The sequence below is a fragment of the Canis lupus genome, chromosome 24 (assembly GCF_003254725.2).
Source record: "Canis lupus dingo isolate Sandy chromosome 24, ASM325472v2, whole genome shotgun sequence".
Lineage (NCBI taxonomy): Eukaryota > Metazoa > Chordata > Mammalia > Carnivora > Canidae > Canis > Canis lupus.
This window is the reverse complement of record NC_064266.1, coordinates 42,246,944-42,265,768: the sequence shown is the minus strand read 5'-3', so window position 1 is coordinate 42,265,768 and position 18,825 is coordinate 42,246,944. Positions and strand designations below refer to the sequence as shown.

Sequence of the window (18,825 nt, the reverse complement as noted above, 5' to 3'; positions counted from 1 at the left end):
TTCTTCCAGGCACCTGCTGTAGGGTGCCACCACCTGAGACAGAAGGCACGGGAAAGAGCAGACCTTCGGCCAGCCTCAGCTAAGTGAGACCACAATTAATTGAAACTCCACTAGCAGCCGGTCAAGGAGAAGGGTGATCAGACTCGCTCATTCTCTCCACCTCCTCTGGGGCCGAGACTTCCGATTAATTGAGCTCTTCCCAGCCAGGCCCTTCTCTGGATGCACTGCGGCGGCCCCTACAGCCATTCCTTTGTCTGAGGACCGTGCAGCATGGGAGCGACCCCCCACCTGGTCCTGGAGGAACTCAAGCTCACGGCGCCAGGGGGAGAATGACGCAGCCTGCCGAGCCCACAGTTCTGTGGGGGTGAGGGAGGGGATCATCGGGGGAAGTGGGAGAAACAATGAACAAGGAACTTGAAGATGCGGTATGGCTGGGCTAAGTGCAGGTGTCGGGGAGGCCCCAGGACTGAGGGACCAGAACCCACACAGCTGCCCAGACTCCCCAAGCTGAGCTAGTCCCTCCCCCTCCCTTATGTGCCTCCAGCCTCTGGGCCTCTGAGCCCCCATGGCCCTGTCAGTCCTCCACTTCCATTTCACAAAAGCCCGGGAACAACCTAGTTTGTGTTTGGAGCATGGAGCACAGGACAATATTGCACAGGCAAAATATAAAATTATTTTTAGTGGTGGTGATTGATTCCGAGGTGCTTAGGTAAAAGAAGGAGGGTTCAAGCATTCACCAACTTGAATGTCAACAACTATCTGGAAACATATTTTGAAGCATTGATTATTGTTCCTTCTGCTTTGTCTTCCTGCCTGGGACAGGGGCGTGATGTCTGGAAGCTCAGCTGCCATCTTGCAGCTATGAGGCGCTAAACATGAGAATCAGGGGAGAAATGGGGAGAGACAGTGAGAGAATCGGAGGGTCAGAGACAGACACACACACAAGCAATGTCGGGAGAGAGAAGGTGAAAGGAGGGAAGGAGAGAGAGAGGAGGAGAGAAGACAACCCCACAGGAGTCACCATAACTTTATTTGAATGCTGACTGCTCTCGGGGGGGCCCCCCAGTTGGGCACCACGGCCCTGAGCCCTCTGTCATCTGCAGCCTGAAACAAGGGGAGGGGGCTCTTCACCTCCTGGCAAGGTCAGGAAGTGCAAAGGAGGGTCCAGAGGGCCCACATCACATGTCATCCCACCAGGGACTCTGTGACCTCTGTTTCTGCTTCGGAATGCAGCACGGAGTAAGCAGCAGGAAGGAGGGAGTCCCCCTGGATGGTATATTTATTCGAGGCCTCTCCCTAGAGGACTTGGCAGTGGATGTGTTTCCCTAAAGATGAAGAATAAACACGAGGAATACAGCAGGGGAGTGGCGCAGGTCTGGCACATGCACAGCCAGGACCGCGAGCCTGCGTGTGTGTGTGTGTGCATGTGTGTGATGTGTGTATCCGTGCACATGCGTTCAAGCAGGAGCACTGTGCTGGGATCATCCTAACAGCCTAAAGCACTCTGGAATTTGCAAAAATGTACCCGAATATACCATTCATACAATCAGCCGCTTGAGGAACACAGGTCAGTGTTTCAGGTGTTAGAAGTTGTGCATCCGTGGCAGCGAATCTGCACGTTTTCCTCACCCCGAGAGAAACCTCAGGCTGGTCAGCCAGCACTCCTCAGTCCCTCCCCTACCCCCAGCCCCTGGCAACCACTAATCTGCTCTCAGTGTCTGAGAGGGAAGAGAGCGTCCTCTCTTCTGGACGTTTCTCACAAGTGCAATCAGACAGGATGTGGCCCACGCCTGGCTTCGTTCACCACACATCACGTTTTCTTTTCTTTTCTTTTTTTTTTAAAGATTTTATTTATTTATTCATGAGAGACACACAGAGAGAGGTAGAGACCTGAGCTGAAGGCAGATGCTCAACCGCTGAGCCACCCAGGCGTCTCCATATCACGTTTTCAAGGCTCATCCGCGTTGCAGCAGAGTGCCACCACTTCCCTCCTTTTTATGGCTGAATAATGTTCCCTTGTAGGAGAGACCACAGTCCACCTACTCGTCAGTTGGTGGGTAATGGGGTTTCCACTTTGGGCTGCTGTGAATGATGCTGCCGTAAATACCCACGTACTAGTTCTTATGTGGACATGTTTTCGTTTCTCTTGGCTGTGCCCTGGATGGAATCTCTGGGTCATAATAACTCTATATTTTAACTCTTGAGGAACCGCCAGGTGGCCACACCATGAGCCATTCCCACTGGCCGCCCGGAAAAGTCCTGGTTGCTCCACATCCTCATCAGCACCTGCTTTAGTCTTGGATCCCAGCCATTGCCATGGGTGTGAAGCCATCTCCCTGTGGTTTTGACTTGCATTTCCCTGTACACTAGTGACGTGGAGCATCTTTTCATGTGCTTTTTGGCCTTTTGGCCATTTATACATCTTCTTTGGAAAAATGTCTTTTCAGCTCCTTTGCCAGTGTTTTAATTGGGTTATTCGTCTGTTATTAGCAATGCCCTTTGAAATACCCACACTTCTGTCCCACGTCACTGCTGCGGGGTAGAGTTCACTCTGCTGTCACCCCCGCCTGACAGATGAGGAAACCGAGGCCAACGAGGTCTCCCAGGGATGGCTGCCCAACCAGCAGGGTCCAATGGACAAAACAGAATGCTTTGCTCAAAAGTCCTATGGATTTCAAGACGGCGACAGCAGAGCCTGAAACCAGACAAAGGACCTTGGGACTACCTCGCTCTCTCACCCGGAGTGCCGCCCCACGTCTACCTGACTACGGTAGTAACAGCTCATGCTTGTTGAGCAGTGACAATGTGCCAGGGTCCACGCCTAGGGAAAATACCAAGTCTTGAAACGAACCCCGAGGGCGGCTGCCATTCTCGTCTGCATTTTAAAGATGCGCAGTGGCGGCTCAGAGACCCTGCTTGGCTCATCCTGGGTCTCAGCGTGCAAGTGGCAGCACAGGGTTTGAATCGAGGTCGGACTCACAGCACGGACGGTGGGTGATGTTAGCTGTGGTCCATGCCGTGCACTTAGTTCCTCCCAGGGCCCACCCTGAGACGGTGATGACAGTGACCACATGAGGCAAGCAGGGTGCGTGGGAGGCCCAGGAGCGGGGACACCAGGCACGGAGGGGAGGCGGCCAGCACAGGGACAGCTTATAGCTAGCGGCAGGCTGCCAGGCCTCTATCTTGCTGGGGTGACAGTGACACACCCAGGTGACAGTGTGGAGCATGCACTCCAGAGCCATGTGGATCCTGGGGTGTTTACCGCAGCTGGGGGCTGCTCCCTGGGGGCGCTGACTCCCAGAGCACTCCCTACGTGTGCCTCATGTTGTGCTAAACACATCTGATCCTCTCCACCGCGACTCCATGCTGTAGTTTAGGTATTATGCCCATTTTATTTTATTTATTTATTCATGTGGCACAGAGAGAGAAAGAGGCAGAGACACAGGGAGAGGGAGAAGCAGGCTCCATGTAGGGAGCCTGACATGGGACTCAATCCCAGGTCTCCAGGATCACACCTTGGGCTGAAGGCGGTGCCAAACCGCTTAGCCACCCGGGCTGCCCATGCCCATTTTATAGATTGGAAAACCGAGGCCCTGAGAGGCTAAATAACTGTTGTAAAGTTATAATCCCAGCAACCGATCAGGCTGGGATTCCCACCCATCTGGGTCTACAGCCCAGGCTCTGAAACTCTGCTGGGCCCAGCCCCACCCGTTTGCTGGCAATGGTGCAGCTGCAACCCTGCCATGGCCCTGCTGGCACACCAGCCCACGTTCTCAGCTCCAAGATGTAAGGAGCCCAAATTCTCGGTGTCGCCCTGATCAGGGCTGGCCCCCGCTCTGTGCCTGCAGATGGTGGTGGCCATGAGGGCTTGGGTTTTTATCACCATGCTGTACACTTCCTTGGACCCCTCCCACTCCAGCCTGGGTGCCTGCCACTTTGATGTGGTTCCTGCTTCCCATCCTGCATCTGGCCTGCACATGCAGGGGTGGGTATCTGAGCCGGTCCCCACTCCGTGTCCCCTCTGCCACTTCTCCAAAGCTGTTCGTGTTCCCAACGTCTTCCAGATTCTGTCTTCTAGCTCTGCATGCGGAGGGGCTTTGGAGTTCCGGCTTGGAGGCGGCTCCTGGGAAGATGCAGGAAGCCCTGGCACCCAGCCGGCTCTTGAGGGAAAAGAACAGGGCCCGTGTTCAACGGGGCTGCGGCAAAAAGCTGCAAGTTGGCAAAATGCATTGCTTTGAGCCCCTTGAGGGCCCCCCATTACCCCAGGGCCCCCCTTCAGTTCCTCGTCTAAGGAAGCAGCATCTGCACATGAGGGCAGGCAGCACCATCCTCCAACTGTGTGCTGTTAAACATTTTGAAAAGCATCTTGCAAAGTGAGGGTGATGCAGGGCCATGCCGGGTACCCACAGATCACAGCCGCCAGTCACGGGCTCACAGAGAAGGAGCTCAGAGCTCCTGCCAGCAGGCAGTGAGTGCATCCTTGTGGGGGGATTCTGCAGGCCTGAGTGTCTGGCTCTGAATCCTGGCTTCTACTCGCAGGGCTGTGTGACCACAGCTGAGTGACTGAACCCCTCTGAGTCTTCAGTTCTGCCTCTGAGTACGTCCAGAGTGGTGCCTTCCTCTAAGGGCTGTTTGGAGATTAAGCTAAACAACACGCTCCCTGTGCCAGCCTCAGCACCCAGCATATAGTCAGCACTCAGAAAACATAGTGTTACACGTAAATTTAAAATAAACAGGCCCATCCGTGCTGATTTGTGACCTACTTTTCAAGCTGAACTCATGGAGCTTTCCGTGCCGGTGGATGTAGTTTCACAGCATGATTTTAAGCGATGGTGGCTGAGAACACAGGCTCTGCAGCCAAGTTGCTTGGATTGCAAATTCCAGCCTTGGCAGTTGGGAGCTGGGTGACCTCAGGCAAGTCACTTGACCTCTCTGGGCCTCAGCTTCCACATCTATGAAATAGGAATAATGACAGTACCTAGATCAAAAGATTGTTGTGAGAATTACATTAATTAATACAGAGAAAGGGCTTTGCCTGGATTTTGGCACCAAATAAGCTCCTTGGACAAGTTGGCTATTTCTTTGTCATTTCTCCATGGAACACACATGCTTTAATTTCTTTAGTTTGACTTCTCATTAAGCAACTTGCCAGAGCTGGCATTTGAAACCAAGCCCTGTCTGTATGACACCAAAGCCCACCCGGCTAATCAAGGTGGAAACCTAGAAGCTTTTAACACTGTGATGGAAAGCCAAAGAGGCATTTCATGAACACCTGAATTGCAAGAAAACACTTTCTCATAATAAAAAGAGATTCAGATCTGGCATCAGAGTTCAAGCCCGCCTCTATCTTTAACCAAGTGATCTCAGTTAAATCACTCCCTGTCTCTGAGCCTCCGTTTCCCTGGCTACAAAACAAGGGTAATGAAAGTATCTACACTTGGGACTGCTGTGAGTCAAATATGCTAAGGCATATAAAGGCAGAGAGTATATATGAAATATGCGTCTCTGGCTTCCAGGTCAGGAAGAGCTGGGTCCGACTCCCAGATCAGCCCCCTCCTTGTGACTCAGCAAGGCAGTTCACCTGCCTGAGGCTCTGTCTCCTCATCTAAAAAATGGGAGGGAAAAAGGGGCCATTCTCCTGAGAATGAAATGTAGGTCAGATGGTATTGCCCTAAAGTGGGAGGTGGTACTACTGGCACAGGGTCACCAGTGCTGGTGGCTGGGCCTCAGGGGCTGCAAAGGGCACAGAGCTTCCCTGGATGACTTGGCTCAGGCCCCGAGGGTCCCCCTTCTCATGTTTATGGGAATGGCACAGCCCTTGGCTGCTGAGAATCAGTCCTTCCTTCCCAAAGGTTAAAATGATTAGACCTGAGCGTTGCTCTGTGGGCACATCGTGCTGTACAGCATTTATTGATGATAGAAAGAAGCTCAAACATGAGAGCTGCTTGGAAAGAATATCCAGTGTAAAAAAAGACAGTCTCTTCAGCAAATGGTGTTGGGAAAATTGGACACCCCATGCAGAAGAATGAAACTGGACCATTTCCTCAAACCACACACAAAAACAGACTCAAAATGGATGAAAGACCTAAATGAGAGACAAGAATCCATCAAAATCCTAGAGGAGAATACAGGCAACAACCTTTTTTACCTTGGCCACAGCAACTTCTTGCAAGACACATCTATGAAGGCAAAGGAAACAAAAGCAAAAATGAACTATTGGGACTTTATCAAGATTAAAAGCTCTTGCACAGCAAGGGAAACAGTCAACAAAACTAAAAGACAATCTACAGAATGGGAGAAGATATTTGCAAATGACATATCAGATAAAGGGCTAGTATCCAAAATCTATAAAGAATTTATTCAGCTCAACACCCAAAAAACAAACAATCCAGTCAAGAAATGGGCAAAAGACATGAACAGGACATTTCTCCAAAGAAGACCTACACATGGCCAACAGACACATGAAAAAATGCTCATCATCGGCATCAGGGAAATATAAATCAAAACCACAATGAGATACCACTTTACACCGGTGAGAACGGCTAAAATTAAGAAGACAGGAAAGAACAAATGTTGGTGAGGATGTGGAGAAAGGGGAACCCTCTTGCACTGCTGGTGGGAATACAAGCTGGTGCAGCCACTCTGGAAACAGTGTGAAAGTTCCTCCAGAAGTTAAAAATAGAGCTACCCTATGATCCAGCAATTGCACTACTGGATATTTATCCTAAAGATACAGATGTAGTGAAACAAGGGGTAACTGCACCCCAATGTTCATAGCAGCATTGTCCACAATAGCCAAACTGTGGAAGGAGCCACGATGTCCTTTGACATATGAATAGATAAAGACACTGTGTATATATATGATGGAATATTACTCAGCCACCAGAAAGGATGAATACCCACCATTGACATTGATGTGGATGGACCTGGAGGGTATTATGCTGAGTGAAATAAGTCAGTTGGAGAAAGACAATGATCATATGGTCTCACTCATATGTGGAATATAAGAAATAGTGAAAGGGACCATAAAGGAAGGGGAGGGAAAACTGAGTGGGGCAACTTAGAGAGGGAGCCAAACCATGAGAGACATAAGTTTGGGAAACAGACAAAGGGTTACAGAAGGGGAGGGGGGGAGGGGGGATGGGTTAACTGGGTGACGGGCATGAAGGAGCGCACATGATGAGATGAGTACTCTGTGTTCCACTATACGTTGGCAAATTGAATTTAAATAAAATATTTATTTTAAAAAGTGAGACCATGTGGACTATCAAGTGTATGTTCTTAAATATATTTGCTCTTAAAAATCATTTGAGATGTTGTAATGAGCACAGAACTTTTACAAGGAAATAAAATCACAGTGAAAAATATAAAAGTTAAAATAGAGGAGGATTTGTGTCATGTGATTCATCTATAGTTTCTCCCAAGCCTCATTTATGCTGGGCAGGGGAGGCCAGAGGTTAGGCCCTTGTGGCCTGGGTTCAACTCCCAGCCCTAATGCTTACTACTGAGACCTTGGACAAATGTACACTGTGACTCAGATTTCTCCTCTCTAGAGCCAGCTGGCCACCATACCTACCACACAGTTACTGGTGACCCAGAAATTCTGCTCTTCAACAATACACCCAAGAGAACTGAAAGCAAGTGTTCAAACAAAAACTTGTCTATGAAGGTTCGGTCACAGCAGCATTGTTCACAATAACCAAACCATGAAAACAACCCAAACACCCATCAACAGATGAACGGGTAAGTAAACTGTGGTCTACTCATGCAAAGGAATATTATTCAGCCCTAAAAATGTGGCAAGGATTGACACCTGTTACAACAGGGATAAACCTTGAAAACATGACGCTAAGTGAAAGAAGCCAGACACAAAAGGCCACAGATTTTATAATTCCATTGAAGGAAATGTCCAGAACTGGCAAATCCCTAGAGACAATAAGTGGATTGGCTGTTGCTAGGGGCTGGGGGAGGGGAAACAGGGAGCCACTGCTTAAAGAGTATGAGGCTTCTTTTTTGAGTGATGAGAATGTTCTGGAATGAGATAATGGTGATTCACAAAATCATGAAAAGACACCAAATTGCACACTTCAAAACGGTGAAAGTGATGAATTTTGTTATACCAATTTCACCTCAATGAAAACCCAAACCAAACAATATGTACCCTCAAAGAGCTGGGTCTGATGTGGAGACACACTCGTGAGGTGTTTGCCCAATGCCCGGCCTGGAACAAGGACTCACTGAATTCAGCTTCCTGGAGGCAGATGCTTGACTTGCATGGTTCTAGAACTCCTTTCTTCAGGCCATCAAACCTGAGAATCTCGCTCCGAGAAGCTGACGACATGTCCTGGGCTGAACAGAAGCCCTCTACGTGAACCCCGCCGATCTAGTTTACATGGCACTTGAGGACGAAAAGGAAATTGAGGCCAAAAAGGGAAACTGCAGGTGAAATAACCACAATAAAGGGAATAAGCTGGAACAGCAGTGAGTCCTCTTTCTTCACCAAGACCAAACTCAGGAAAAATAAAAGTCTTTGTGTGGCATTTCCCCCGTTTAATAATGAAAACCATTAAAGTGTGTCCCATAGAAATATACAATCTTACAATTTAGGCTCCATGCTGTTCTGAGTAACAGCGAAGTGGAGAGCACTGAGCTGTGTGGCCTCCTGCAGGTGGCTTCACCTCTCTGTGCCCCAGACCCCCTGCACCTACCTGATGAGGTGGGTTGAGGATTACCTGCAAAGCCATCAGGCCAGCATCGGGCACAACATGAAGGCTCTATGAATGTTAGCTCTTGATTAAAGGTATTATTCTATGACTGCCATTTGTAGAATATTTTTCTATTTTTTAGCCAAAAATAAAACAAAACAAAACAAAAAACCCACCAGTTAATTTCTGGGCAAGCTTCACGAATACAACAGAGGGACATATTTCTAATCCTTCCGTCTGAGATTTGATTTTGTGAAGTGAGATGGATCATATTTTTATAGACGGTTATTTTATATTTTGTTTCTCAAAATGCTGTTTCTTAACATTGGCACGATTGATGTTTGGGGCTGAGTCCTTTGCTGGGTGGGCTGTCCTGTGCACGGCAGGATGTACAGCAGCCTCTCTGGCCTGTACTCACAGCTTGCCCACCTCACCCCACCCTCATTCGTGACAACCAAAAATGTCTTTGGACGTTGCCAAATGTTTTCTGGGAGCCAAATCACCTCTGGTTGAGAAACACTGCTAAAGAAGGAAAAATGGGAACAGAGTGACAATCACCACACTTTACAGGATTTTGTGTTTGCTTCTAGAGAGAAGTATTGAGAAACACTGCATTGGGATGAGTTTGTAAAAATCCACGTTTTAGGGTGACAGATGAAGATGACTTCTCAGTTTAGTGGAGGTGACAAGACTTTTGAACCAAGAGTTTAAAAAAACCAGCATTCTGGTCCTGGCTCTTCATCACCGTAAGTGTGGTTGAGATCATATTTGTCACTGCCCTCCCTCTGTCTCCTCCTTTGTCACCTGCACAATAGCACACGTCCAACGGATTCTCCAGAACTTGTGACCATCAACTGAACAAGTGTGCCCCAAACTCTCCTCGCTTGCCTTTCCGATTTCTACTCGTCCCCATAAAATAACCATATCATTATTTGACACTTTATAGAACCACTCTACCTCCTTCTCTTTTTTCATTTAAATACCCATTTTCCTCTCAAGCTCAGCAATCACCTCTAAGTCACGACTTTGTTGTGCTTGCTAGGTTCTTTCCCATACAGTTCACAGCATATAGGTAAAAGAAAAAGAGTGGTCTCCGTGTGTTACTTCAAACCATCAGGTGTGCGCGCAACCAGGCGCGTCCAGAATAGCCTCTGCAAAACACCGACATAAACTCATGCAGGTGACAATCCCTTGCAATAGAAAACGACATTATTATGAACTCAAGACAGGACGGATCAATTCAAACCTATCCTGGATATCAGCCTTGGTTTGGAGCACTGGAGACAGACGAGCTGGCTGCTGGGCACCGTGCCTTGGTGCAGAGCTCCCCCCACTGCCCTGCCCCTGGGGATGCAGAGGTGGGACACTGTCCCCCCAACCCCCCCGCTGCAGCTCAGCACCCAGGGGCCTTCTGGGGCTCAGCACCTGGTGACCATTGGGCTCAGGATCCGGGGACCGTCCAGGCTCAGCACCCAGGGGCCTTCTGGGGCTCAGCACCCGGGGGCCTTCTGGGGCTCAGCACCTGGTGACCATTGGGCTCAGGATCCGGGGACCGTCCAGACTCAGCACCTGGTGACCATCAGGCTCAGCATCCGGGGACCGTCGGGGCTCAGAATCGGGGACCTTGGGGCTCAGCACCTGGGCCCGTCTGGCACTCAGCACCCGGTGACCATCAGGCTCAGCATCCGGGGACCATCCGGGCTCAGCACCCGGTGACCATCCAGGCTCAGCACCCGGGGGGCCTTCTAGGGCTCAGCACCCGGGGAACTTCTGGGGCTCAGCATCCGGGGACCGTCGGGGCTCAGCATCCAGGGGCCTTCTGGGGCTCACCGTCTGGGGACCGTCGGGGCTCAGCTCCCGGGGACCCTCCGGGCTCAGTTCTAGGGACCGTCCGGCCTCAGCATCTGGGGGCCGTCGGGACTCAGCACCCGGGGGCCTTCTAGCCTCAGCATCCAGGCCCCTTCTGGGGCTCAGCGCCCGGGGACCGTCCGGCCTCAGCACCCGGGGACCGTCCGGGGGACCCGCCGGCCGCGAAGCCCTCTCGAGCCCCCGAGACTCTCCAGAAAGGCCTCCTCTGTGGGACAGGCACCGCACACCCGCCGAGTCCGGGGAAATCGCCGGTGCTCCGGGCGAGGCGCCCGCGGTCCCAGGAGCAAGGAGCAGGAGAAGGGCCTCGCTGGTCCAGGAGGCGACCCTCTGGGCGTGCTGCCGCCCAGAGCTGCCTCAGCTTCCCCTTCACCTCTCAGAAATGGCTTTCCCTAAATGCCCCAGCCTTTCCTGAAGCCCAGCCTCCAGCTCCCGGAGAGCAGCGACCGCCGCTGTAAGAGCAGAGGCCGGGAGCAGCCCCCCTCCCCAAAGCCCCGTCGCTGTCTTCGGAGAAGGTCCACCCAGCAGGGCCTCTCCCGCCCCCCGCGCAGCCATGTTTGTGCCGCAAGGGTGCCTGGGTGGCCGCAGCTGATTGGCTCGGGGGGAATCATGTGACCCTCACTGGTCCAATCAGAGGCTCGCTCTGCACAGTTTGGGCTGAGCCCGGGAGAGGCGGGCAGGTGGGCAGGTGGGCAGCATCCCCAGGGGCCGCCCCGTCGCGTCTGTCTGTCCTCCTGGCTGCGGCTCCCCGCACCGAGCCTGGGCAGGCCCTGGTACCCCGAGGACCCCCCTTGAATCCTTCTGCAATGGAAGTCGAAGAGTGGAGGTCCACAGACATGCCCCTCGCACACACACGAAGGCCGGACTGCGCAGACTCACCTTCTGGATCTGGTCGGAAGTCGGGACTCCTCGGGGGGCCTGGGGCCGGATCCCGGGCTTCTCACCTATTGGTCTGGGATGAGGCCTGAGCATCCGAATAACTGAGGAGCGCCCCAGGTGAAGAGTCGTGGGCGGCCAGCACAGGTCCAGCAGCCTGGCAGGTTCCCTCCTCCCGAGCTCTGGGGAGGCGGGGGGTGGGGGTGGGGGGCGCCTTACACAGCTCCAGACGCTTTGCTCCTTTCCACCTCGGTCATAAGCTGGGGGTGGGGTGGGGTGGGGGATAAGAAGCTTCCAGAAGCCCTGGTGCACCTGCGTCTCCTGCCAGCCAGGTGAGATCTTGCACACTCGCCCAGGAGCCACAGTAAGGACAGCGATCACTCAACATTTGTCGACTGCTTAGTTGCAGGAGTGCACTTAGGTCCTCGGACTGTGAACGCACCAAACCTACAGTCATCCAGATAAACAATGTTTTGATACAGTACTTAAAAAAAAAAAAGAAAATCAGGCACCTGGGTGGCTCAGTAGTTGAGCGTCTGCCTTTGGCTCAGGATGTGATCTCGGGTCCTGGAATCTAGTCCTGCATAGGGCTCCCTACAGGATGCCTGCTTCTCCCTCTGCCTGTGTCTCTGCCTCTCTCATGAAATAATAAATAAAATCTTAAAAAAAAAAGTAATGAATGTTAAAAAAAAATCCATGATGAACAAAAATATCAAAACTTTAAAGACAAGATCGGTCACAGGGCTCTGCCAACCTGTCCTGCCCGGAACCTAAAGCAGAAGCAAAAATCAGCAATACTGATGGTGTCTTTGTTCGTTTTGACTCGTCAGATTTTTGGCAGTTGCTCTCCACCATCTTAAACATTGCTCTGGAGGTAAGTGCTGCCGGCGCCTCCTTCCCCGGAGTTCCAGCCTGGCTCAGCGGCTGCTGGCCCTGGGCTGCCTGGCTCAGCTCTCGCAGTCCTCCACCTCCTCCTCCTCCCGGCCTGGACAACACCCATACCCACACCGATCCCCCTGATTACATTGCTCCTCCTGATCCCAGCCACCCATTCTCTACCCAGAGCCATGGAAATTTTTAAAATGAAAATCATATCTTATTACTCTCCTACCCAAACTCTTTGAATGGGGCCTTCATACTCAGAACAGCAGCTAGACTCTGCCTCCACAGCCTCACACTGTCGTCCCGGCTTCTCCATCTGCCCCCCTCCCTTAGTTCCAGCACATGAGCCACTCCGCAGCAGCTTTAACACCCCGATGCCTATTCCTGTCTCCTGGCCTTTGCACGGCCTTCAGCTTCTGCTAGAATGTTCTGTTCTAGAGTGTTTGCCTCGCTCACCCTATCTTCACTTCATTCAGGGCTCAACTCCAGTGGCACCTCTTCAGAGAGGCCTTCCCTGACCGCTCATCTCGGTCCCTTTGGGGCACATCGTATTCAATTCATCATGACTTGGAGTTTTCTTGTTAATCTGTTTCTTTCCTTATTGGTTAAAGTGCCTTTGTCCAGACTGTGAGGTCCACGAGAATAAGGACCTGGTCTGCCCCCCCCCCCCCCCCACTGGATCCCCATGCACAGCCCAAGCTCTAAGTATTTTTCAGAACGGGTAAATGAAGTCCATTTTTTAGGTAAAGAAACTGACCCTCTACTCTCCTCAAAGTTCTGAAGGCGTTCATACTGAATTCTAATGCGGGATCCCCCTTTTTTTCCAGGCGGTCACTGGGATTTTCTATTTGAAGATTCCTGTCCCCCCATCATTTCAGCTTCTGCACCCTCAATCTGGCTCTGATTACCGGTTGCTGCCACCCACCCGCAGACTAACAAACGTGGAACAGCTGTGCCGCAGGAAATCGCCTCCAACTCAACCCTGATGCTGCAGGGATGTCTTTAGTTAACATAAATAGGCTTTTAACATTCATTTTTTTCTCTTTGTGCAAAATACCTATCATTAATTCTGACTTGTGAGATCAAACAGTTAACAACGTGTTGATCCTAGCTTACTTTCAAGTGATGTATTGTATCATTTCGGAGAGTTATGGGGGGTTGATACTTTCTTTGACAAACACATCCAAGTCCACCAGAGAAGGGCTAACCAGCATCCCGGGGAAGGAAGCAATTAACAGCTCCACCCCGAGGGTTCCGAGCACCATTGCGTCATTCCTCCGTGTTTTATTAAACACTGCCTTTTTCTTTAGCATTCTGGTTTTCTTTCTTTCTTTCTTAATTCCCCGCCCCCCCCAACCAAAGGAAATGAGCTTCTCCCATCCAACACTTCAAGCAGCATCAGAGGTAGAGTGGAAAATAAAAAAAGGCTTCATTGAGCATCATTTGGGTTGTTTTCCTCTGTGTTGACATGCTTCTGCAAGGCTCTTTGTGAATGGACTTCACTTTCTTTCTCTTGTGGCCCTCTCTGCCTTCCTGGGGGGGATCAGCACCTTGCACCCCTAATACCAGTAATTACAAGACAAGAACACATCCTCAATGCCTCCAGGGTGCTGCCAGAGGTCTAAATGAAAGTGTAAACCAGTGACTCGGTTGAGGTATAAGACATTAGGGAGTGGTGGGGACTGTGGCACACTGCAGATCCGACGCCCGGCTAGAAGGGGCTGCCACTACTCGGGGCCACATGATGGCTGTTTTAGGACTATCTTTCAGGAGAACCTGGTAATCTGGATTATCTATTTATTTTGGTGAAAACTTAAACATACTATATAAGCCAAACCAAACAAAAGAGCCCAAAAGCCACTGGTTTACAAGCACTGCTCTCCAGCCGAGCTTCCTAAACTGGAGCACGTTCAGCCTCCAGGTACAGTCAGTGAGTGAAGGAGCCAGAAAAGCCCAGAACAGGGGGCACCTGAGTGACTCAGTGGTTGAGCGTCTGCCTTCAGCTTAGGTCATGATCCCGGGCTCCTGGGATCGAGTCCCACATCGGGCTCCCTGCATGGAGCCTGCTTCTCCCTCTGCCTGCGTCTCTGCTTCTCTTTCTGTGTCTCTCAGGAATAAATAAATAAAATCTAAGGAAAAAAAAGAAAAGAAAAGAAAAGCTCAGAAGAGACGAGGAACATCCTCTGGGAAAGATAATTGCTTTGGAAGTTCTTTTGAAAGAAAGTTTGTGGGATTTCACTGATAGACAACCAGAAACATTTTTATATTAAAAGAAACTATTACACAGTGTAAAACTCAAAAAAAAAAAAAAAAAAAAAAAAAAAAAAAAAAACCTGGAACTTCAGAGCAGGGCTGCTTTTTGGAGTAGGCGGGTTTGGGAAACCTCCAGGTCCCAGCCTCTATGTTCCTCTTTGTGAGTGATCAGGAGCATTTTGATGGAAATGTTGAGAAGCCTGAGACACTTGGTCTTCTCATCTGTGAACTGGATACCATAATTGTGTCTACCTCATGGAGTCTAGTCTTTTGGAGGCATCCATGAGACAATCAGGGTGCCATTTCTGGCCTCCCCAGCATGCCACCCTTCCTTCCAGTCTGCATGCTATAGATGAACCTGGGTCCCTTTCACTGTCCCTGTGCTACCCGCAGAGTGCTAGCACGGGGCAGGCGGCACTCAGTGCCTGGCTGGGATTTGATCTTCTGTCCTCATGAGAAGTGTGTGGATTTTCAACGGCCTCAGAACAAATGGGAGTGCGACCTGCGTCTCACGATCTTCGATCTTGGGAGCCTGGCTCCTGTCCCCCTGGATAGCTTCTACCTCCAACACATTCAGTTCACTTCCGGGATGCAGAGCCATATATTGGACACAGCTCCCCTGGGTGAGCCTTCGGGTGCTAGGTGTAGGCTGACGCACAGTAGGAGCTCATTGAAATTTGGTGGAAATAAAAGCATGCCAAATTAGTTTCCCAAACAGGCCCATCTGCTTCAGGGAAAATCACTTCTGGTAGAATTTTGATGAGATTCAAGCATGTTGAGTGATTTATGGAGCTGTTAAATATACACTAAATCAATCTGCTTCCCCCTCCCCCTTTTTTTGAGGGCTGGGGGGAAGAGAAGGGACATCCTTAAGGGAAAAATAAAGTCTCTGAACTAGAATTTGCAACCTGGGGCCTGACATCGTGCGGAAGATGGCCACCGCTGTAATCTGAACCCAGCCAGTCAACACGAGTACGATAGTTTTAATGTTCCCCAAATCTTGCAAAATGTGTATCCAATTAGCCACTACTGAAGGGCCTTATTTATAAAATAATACTTTTGTGGTCAGGTTGCACTTTTTCCATTCATTTCTGGTGCACAGGGCTCAAGTTGCTGATTCTGTCTGTGGTGAATAGAGACAAACATCGCATTTCTGCTGGCATCCACAGGGCTGGGTGGAGTCGGGCCAGAGCTGCTCAAACCCTGGGACGTCTCATTTCGGCCTCTCTTATGGAACACTGGGGTGAGGGAGGACCATGGGGCATGCGGAGGAGGGGGTGGGGTGCGGGCCTTAAGAGGAAAAGTCATTTTTCTTGGACGGGAATGGGTACAAGCGTCGTGTGATCCAGGCAGGCCCCTGACACATCCCGTTGGCTAATTGGAGGGGGAAGTCTAAAGAATTTTGTGGTATGTGGGAAATCGCTCCCTGGCCCACTGAAGGGTCTGGTTTCCTTTTATAAAGCCGGTTTTATTCCTGTTAATGCTCTGCATCGTCCCCAAGCCTCTGCAGAGTTACTGTAATGGAAGCACAGTTCGGTAGGTGGGGGCTTTAGAACTTGGAGCTGGTAAGTAGGAAAGGCAGGGACGTTCCGATGCAGGAGGTAACAACCTTTTTTCTGCAAAGGGCAGCTGATAAAGATTTTCAGCTTTGCCTCTATTCAGTCCCTCCTTTTAACCCTGGGCAGTATGTAAACAAATGGGCAAGGCTGTTCCAATAAAACTTTATTTGCAAAGAACAGGCGGTAGGTGGGATTCAGCCCACAGGCCCTGGTTTAGCCCGGTGGGAACGGAGACACGGAATTGAAGCGAGCGGCCACTTTAACCCAGAGACTAAGTCAGTTGCCTGTCCGGAGTGGCTGTGAGCTCCCGTGTCCGGTCTCCGGTGTGAGCAAGGATTGTCACTCCGACTGCAGTGAATCTCTCTGCAAGAGAGCCCCCCAACGCAGGCCAGATGGCAGAAATCTCACTTTAGGGATTCGGGCTCCTCCTGTCCCTGGAGTGTTGCTGAGGGAGATCACGTGGCAGTAGGTAGCTGGCCCGGGCTGTCCCCAGGGCCCTGGGGCACCCGCTGAGCCCTCTTCCTTTCCCTCGGTGCTCACCGGCCATACGGGCACCCTCCGCATCTCGGGAGCAAAGCCTCTCCGAGGGTGCTGGGTCCCAGGGCCACAACTGGCAGAGCAGCCCAAGGCCTATTGGCTACTGTGGAACCAAAGAAACCTTGTGAGGCTCCCAAGCACACCCAACAGACATTTCTTCAACAGCTGCCCCCCTTGGGTGGCTTGGGGAGAGTGCCAGGAGTCGACCAGTTCCCTGGATCCTCTTCTACGAATGGCTGGCATCTCTTGGATCCCCAGCACAATGGGAAGTTCTATCACCCACCTCTACCCAACGTCGGGAGCCCTGTTGAGAGGGAAGGGTGCAGACCTCTGGCATGTTCGTTATTGTGTTGGTATCAACACGGTAACGCCACAGAATACACCGTCCTAAGCTCAGTGGCTCGCACAACAAGCAGGGTTGGTTGTGGTTTGGCTGATGTGGGTTGGGCTTTGCTGGGGCCTGTGCTTCAGCCTGAGGGTCTGCTGGACTGGGTTACGGCGGGAGGACTGGGCTCACTCAGCCCCAGGTGTGTGCGCTCGGAGGCCCAGTGGCAACAGGTGATCCTGGGCACAGTCTTCTTATGGCGGATCGCTGGGACAAGGGCCAAGCCAAAGCATGCAAGCACTCTGAAGGCCACCGCCAGGGTCACATCCACTGATGTTCACCGGGCAGAGCAAGTCACAGCCACAGCCAAGTCCACAGCAAACAGGGCGGGGAGGGATATTGTGCTTGTGAAGGAGACGGGCGAGAGTGCTGAACAACAACCCATCGACAATGATCACAGCCATCATGCTGTCTGCCGGAAGGGCTTTCATCGGCAAAGAACAGAACACTCATCTCATCGTAGCTTATAACAGATTTAGTAATCCCGCCAGTCATCTGGAGACAGATGGTCTCAGGGTTGGTTTGATGCCTTAAGGTCAGCAGTGGCCTCCTGGGCTCCTCCAGGCCCACCATCCCCATGCTTGGTCCTATCTTCTGGTGGCTTTCAGGGCAGGAGAGTGAGGCAGGCTCTTCTCCCACAGCTTGCTCTTGTCGGGGAAGAAAGTCTTTGCCATCAAGTCCTTGCAGGCCTGACTCCTCTGCCTTTTGGCCTCAGCACAGTGACTCTGAGTAAAGAGTCATTCAAGCTGAGACAGGAGACAGGGAAGTGCATTGTGATCCAGCCTCCCAGAGGTGACCTGAGCCGGGTCCCTGGAACCTGAGACTACGGGATGTCACCTGGCAAACTGGACTTTGCAGACCTGATTAAGGTTACAGGTGTGAAGATAGGGGGATTAGCCTGGGTTTTTCAGGTAGGCTCACTCCAATCCCATGAGCCCCTAAAAGCAGAGAACTTTCTCTGGCTGGAGTCAGAGATGTGGCAGAATGGGAAAACAGAGATCTGAGGCAGGAGGGCCTCTCTCCACTGTTGCTAGAAGGGGCCATGTGGAAAGCAGTGGCGAGGAGCACAGACCTGTCCCCAGCCACCGTCCAGCAGGGAATGGAGGGAGACCAGCCACCAGCAACCGGCCAGCAACCCAGACGGGCATGGAAGCAGATTCCTCCCTGGAGCCCCAAGCACAGAGCGCAGCCCTGCTGACACCTGGATCTGGGCTTTGTGAGCTCCAAGCCGAGGGCTTCTGACTCACGGAAGGGACTGTGGTTTGCCAATAATAAATGATTGTTGTGTTAGCCATTAATTTGGTGGTAGTTTGTTTGGGGAGCAATAGGAAACTAATATGAGTGGCATTTCCTCCCCATGTCCTGGGCGGAGTGAGGAGGCTCCTGCTGGCAGCTCCTGGGGGGCAGTCTTGCCGGGGCCTCTGGGAGACAGGATAGGACATGCAGCCGAATTACCTGTGAGGAGGCCAACCCTCTAAGCCATGTGACCCCCTCATGGTGGCCAGAGGGTGATTCCGGGAGTGCTCGCAGGTGCTAGGTAGCCTTGGAAGCCAGGGAGGGTGGGGGGTCACATGCCCCGAAAGCCTGAAGGCCCAGGGGGAACACATGGGGCCCCGGCAGCATTGGCCAGAGTCTCCTTCATGAATCCTCCCTTCGGACGTAAAACAAATGGCTTTCCCGGTTAGTGAATGCGCTCCCTCCACATCCATTGTCCTGGCTGCAGAGTGTGGCCTCCTAAAGGCTGCACCACCGTGGCATTCGC

The 18,825-nt window shown here is 51.5% G+C and overlaps 2 long non-coding RNA genes across 2 annotated transcripts; one reads left to right on the top strand and one right to left on the bottom strand.

The window, feature by feature from the left end:
• Positions 1 to 1,864: 1,864 nt before the first annotated feature.
• Positions 1,865 to 10,164, bottom strand: LOC112674159 (uncharacterized). The gene is made up of 3 exons (XR_003145272.3): positions 9,717 to 10,164; positions 8,239 to 8,436; positions 1,865 to 4,952 (listed from the first exon to the last, which is right to left on the bottom strand). It is a non-coding gene; the product is annotated as an uncharacterized LOC112674159 (long non-coding RNA).
• A 1,557-nt stretch (positions 10,165 to 11,721) lies between these two features.
• On the top strand, positions 11,722 to 13,638 carry LOC112673419 (uncharacterized). Its single transcript, XR_003144789.2, has 2 exons — positions 11,722 to 12,321; positions 13,157 to 13,638. It is a non-coding gene; the product is annotated as an uncharacterized LOC112673419 (long non-coding RNA).
• Positions 13,639 to 18,825: the final 5,187 nt, after the last annotated feature.